At 38.9% G+C, this 5,258-nt stretch overlaps 1 pseudogene; it reads left to right on the top strand.

The window, feature by feature from the left end:
* Nucleotides 1–1,257: 1,257 nt before the first annotated feature.
* Nucleotides 1,258–5,258, top strand: part of LOC112819892 (small VCP/p97-interacting protein pseudogene) — a 5,768-nt pseudogene continuing 1,767 nt past the window's right edge.

Below are 5,258 nucleotides of genomic sequence, written 5' to 3' on the forward strand. Positions count from 1 at the left end.
GAGATCACAACCTGAGCCAATGTCAGATGCTCAACCGACCAAGCCACCCAGGTGGCCCAGTTCTGTAGCTTTTTGAAAAGAAACAGATCTGGATGTCAGGAAGTTCATTCCCTGTCCCCTCCTATACATACACAAACACTTTTTTGTAACTTAGTAGAAAGGTGGCTCAGCTGGTTCCAGTTAGCTCAGTAGCACAGGCTGATTCTAGCTGCTAATTCTAGAGGCTCTTCTTTGTCAAAAGTCTCCCTCCTCTACTGGGGAGCTTCTATTGTTGCTTAGTCACATGGAAGTTTCTCATCCACTGTCCCTTTAAATATGGTGAAAATTATGGGGAAGGATTCCTTTTAACTGAAAAGTTGACTTTAATGCAGAATAAGCTGTGCAATGATATGTTTGGTAAATTAGGTGCTTCATTACCTCTCTGCTAGTAAAAATTTTCCCAGTAAATCTTATTTTATATCTGCACGTATGGCTTTAGTGGTGAGTCTTAGTCCATTTGCTCTGCTATAACTAAAATACTATAGACTAAGTGGCTTAAACAACAAATATTTATTTCTCACTGTTCTGGAGGTTGGAAAGTCCAAGATAAAGGCATTATTAACAGAGTCATTGTCTGGTGAGAAACCTGCTTCCAGGTTCATAGACAGCCATCTTCCTGCTGTGTCTTCACATGGAAAAATGAGAGAGCTCTCTGGGGTTCTTTTGTTAAGGGCACTAATCCCATTCAGGAGGGCTCCATCCTCATCACCTAGTCACCCCCCTAAAGACCGCTAATACCAGCATATTAGAGGTTAGGATTTCAACACAAGAAATTTGGGGGAACACAAAAATTCAGTCCATAACAGGTACATGTCTATAACTACTGTATGGGATGGGTATTGACCATAAAAGTATACACTCCAGTTGTATCAATGCTATTGGATTTTATTTTTTTAAAGATTTTATTTATTTATTTGAGAGAGAGAATGAGAGACAGAGAGCACGAGAGGGAGGAGGGTCAGAGGGAGAAGCAGACTCTCTGCTGAGCAGGGACCCCGATGTGGGACTCGATCCCAGAACTCCAGGATCATGACCTGAGCCGAAGGCAGTTGCTTAACCAACTGAGCCACCCAGGTGCCCCAATGCTATTGGATTTTAAAATAGTGTCTATCCAACCTCTACACACCACACCATAGTGGGAAACATCCCTTCTAGGGGCAGTGGCAGGTTATAGGGAGTACTGGTGGCCAAGTTCTGCTCCATGTGGGTAGGATAGCTATGGAGTGCCCTAGCTCAGCACCTTCCAAAAGGGCCACTGAGAAAATTGTTCCAAACTCTATAGAGAGCAGGATAGGTGTGATGACTGTTAGCCCCAGAGCAAGTATGGCAGCAACAGTAGGTTGTGCTAACCTAGATTCCAGCAAAACTTCAGGAAAGTTTGCTCCAGACCCTCAGGGTTATAAAACAGCAGCAGAACAGTCTGTCAGTCACCAAAACCCCCAAACAAGAGACAATTTGAAAGAGCATAAGAAATTTAAAGCAATCAATGTCCCTAAAATATGTAGATCATTAAAAGAAAGGTTGAATTTGCTACCAAAGGAAAACCCTGCATCGTAGGACTAGTAGCAGAGACAAGGAGGCCAATTTAGAGCTCAGAAAAAAATCCTGCAAGAATACATGTACTTTATGAGTGATGGTTGGGGGAAATGATAAGATCAAAGGGACCAGCAGATCTCACAGATATGAGCATTCAGTGCACAACCAAGCAGATAGCCTGATGCAAAAATTCAGAGTGGACTTGGCTGCTCCTGTGCAGCCAATAGTAAATAAGTCGATCCCTGGACTTTGGAGAATTAACAGGATAAATGAGGCAGAGACAAGAACCAGGTTAGGGAACAGAGCTCTGTTCTTCATTTCAGGGAAGAGGAGATGCTCAAATATTTCTGAACTAGCTAGAAATTGGGAATGAAATGGCTCTTAGTTTACTGTGTGTGGATTGTCCATATTTTTCTTTTGTTAAGCTTTAAAATTACATAAATATTCTAGGTGCAAGATGGCATAGACATGTTGCTTGGCTACGAGCATTATAGGGTCTGTTTTTGGCTGCTATGAAAGTTGGAAAATTTATGAAACCAAGTAGTTTGTACTCATGAAGCTTGTTAATATTGACAGTTATGATAATGTTTCATTCCAAAAGAAGAAAATGTAATGGTCTCATTATGGGTGGATTTGTGTCCCGCACAAATTCATATGTTGAAGTTCTAACCCCCAGTACCTCAGAATGGAATCTTAACTTGCAGATAGAGTCTTTCAGAGGTAATCAAGTTACAATGAGATAATTAGGGAGAGCCAAATTCAATATGACTGGTGTAATTGTAAAAGGGGGAAATTTGGACATAGGCACACAGGGGGGCACACCATGTGAAGATGAATGTATAAGGAACCATCAAAGATTGCCACCATGTCACCAGAAGCTAGAGGAGAGGCATGGGACCTAGTCTTCCTCATAACCTTCAAAAGAAACTAACCCTGAGCACCTGGGTGGCTCAGTTGGTTAAGTGCCTGCCTTCAGCTCAGGTTATGATCCTGGAGTCCCAGGATCCAGTCCTGCACTGGGCTCCCTGCTCAAGGAGTCTGCTTCTCCCTCTGCCCCTTCCCTTCTCGTGCTCTCTCTCTCTCATTCTCTCTCTCTCTCATAAATAAATAAAATCTTTTTAAAAAAGGAAACTAACCCTGCCAGCACCTGGATCTTGTACTTCTAGCTTCTAGAACTGCAAGAAAATAAATTTTCGTTGTTTAAACCAACCACTGTGTGTATTTTGGCATGGCAGCTCTAGTATACTAATGTAAATCTTCATACACAAAATTCAGTATAGGAGAAAGTTCTATGCTATGCTGTCTCCAGCTTCAGAGCCCAGTCTGGCCAGTGAAAGTACTATTAAGGACTGACAAGACTTCAGCAGGAAAATGGCCTCTGTGGCTCCTTTACAACTGAGAATCAGAACAATGTCATGGCAATGACTGGAGCTTTCTCTGTGGCCTTGGACATTGCTAATGCTTTATCTCTTGTATTACTTACTCTGTGAATAAAACCAAAACCAGTTTGCTTTCATCGAACAAACCCCGTTATATAACTTCACTTTCCCGAACTCATCAGTGATACATCATCAAAACAATAGACAAACCTAAGTACAATATGAAGTGATGGTGAATATTCAGGCAAGAGTGAGATCCACACTTGTTCCAGCGAGATCTACACTTGAGAAGATACCGATGCTTTTTTCTACTATTAACATAAAAAGAAATAAGTGTAGGTACTTCTTTAGCTGCTCCCACAAAATTCAGTTTTACTTTCGTAAGCATTCAGTTCTGAATATTTCATAATTTCCTTTGTATTTTTTTCCCTTAATCCATGAGTTAATTTGAGGTCTATCATTCCATCCAAATCTTTTCGATATTTTCTAGATACCTCATTGTTACTATTTGCTTAATTTGTCCAGGGTAGTTAGAGAACATAAAACTCTCTATGACTTCTATCATTTGAAATTTGTTGAAGGAGCACTTCATAAATGTCAGCTTATTGCATCCAGGGTAGTTAGAGAACATAACTCTGTATGACTTCTGTCATTTGAAATGTGTTGAGGGAGGACTTCATAAACGTCAGTTAGGTTCGTTGGATTGACAGTGTTCAGATTTTCTATAGTTTGTGTTGTACATTGTATCTTTTCCATCTTCTCATTTTCTACTCACTTATATCCCTATTTTTGAAATGCATCTTTTGTAATTAGCGTACAATTTCACTTATCTTAAAATGTCTTTTTTTTGAAGTGTATATGCACTGCTTAGAGAATTCTATGTTGATAGTTTTTGTTTTTATTTTCTCTTTCAGCACTTTAAAGTTTCTGTCCATTGTTTCTAAGTCAACTAGTACTCTTTGTTTTGGATCTTCTGTATGTGATATCTTTTTACCTTGGATTATATTTGATATTTCTTTTAATCTTTAGGTTTTAACAGCTGGAGCAAAGTGTGATTTGGTATGATTTTCTTTTTAATTAATCTATTTTGTGTTTTCTGAGCTTCCTAGATCTCTGGAATGCTTCTCAGCAATTACTGCCTCCTTGTTACTGGGCCCTACTTGATATAACTCATCTCACTGAAAGAGAAGTCATGACTCGAACATTCTTATTCTGCAACAGGACTTTTCAGAAATAAATTTCCATAAAGTGAGGCAAATTTCCCATAGTTCCGTTGTGAAGTGGAAATTATAACTCCAATAAAGGGCAAACCTGGTCTCAAGACTATAAACTGCTATTTCCAATTAGACACTGGGAAGGCCTTTGTACTATAATGATAATTTTAAAAAATTGACTCAAGTACATGCTGCTTACAATACTTGACACCTAAATTGATAGCATGGTTAATTAATAAAACAGCCCACCTCTAAAGATGTGATAAAAGCAATAGAATAGTATAACCATTCACCTAATGATGATAAATTGTTGATACCCCAATCTATTCAGTGCATTTTCTTCTCATACTCTTCCTAAGATAGGGTAGAATTATTCACCATTGACACTATTGACATTTTGGATCAGATCATTGTTTCTTTGGGGAACTAGTATGGGCATTATAGTATGATTAGTAGCATCTCTAGCCTCTATGTACCAGGTACCAACAGCATTCCCTTCCACTGCCGGTTGTGACCATTAAAATTGTCTCCAGACATTGCCATGCGTTCCCTGCAGGGAAAATAACCTCCAGTTGAGAACCACTGCTATAGAGCATTGCTCCCTTAAAGTAAATCTTCATTCAGGTTTTTTTCTGGAGAGGAGAGGGTGGAGGTATTTCTAATGGCCTATCTGGGCAGGAGTATTGGTCTATTCAGGACTGAATAGTTAAAGGGTTGCTACCCTCTGGAAACACACAGGACAATTTATTCCTAAATTTGATCTTCGTATAACACTTATAAATGCCTATGTGAAGTGACACATCTAGAGAAAACTATCTGGATTTACAAAGCCAATTAAGCCTATTAGTCATCATCTATTCTACAGCCCCTTAAATCCATGTTGTCCACCATCATAATAATGGAACCACCAAAAAGGATGAGAATAGCCAGTTAGAAACTTTTCTGACTTATGTAATTGTCACTGGGTCAACATTTTCAACTATTCAGTGATAACATCTATAGGACCAGCTGGTTCCATTCTAGTCAGCGATATTTATTTATTTATTTATTTATTTATTTATTTATTTATTTTTAAAGATTTTTTTTTTTT

This window comes from Callorhinus ursinus, unplaced genomic scaffold, assembly GCF_003265705.2.
Source record: "Callorhinus ursinus isolate GAN/ISIS: 27379988/994484 unplaced genomic scaffold, GSC_fseal_2.0 scaffold1, whole genome shotgun sequence".
Taxonomy (NCBI): domain Eukaryota; kingdom Metazoa; phylum Chordata; class Mammalia; order Carnivora; family Otariidae; genus Callorhinus; species Callorhinus ursinus.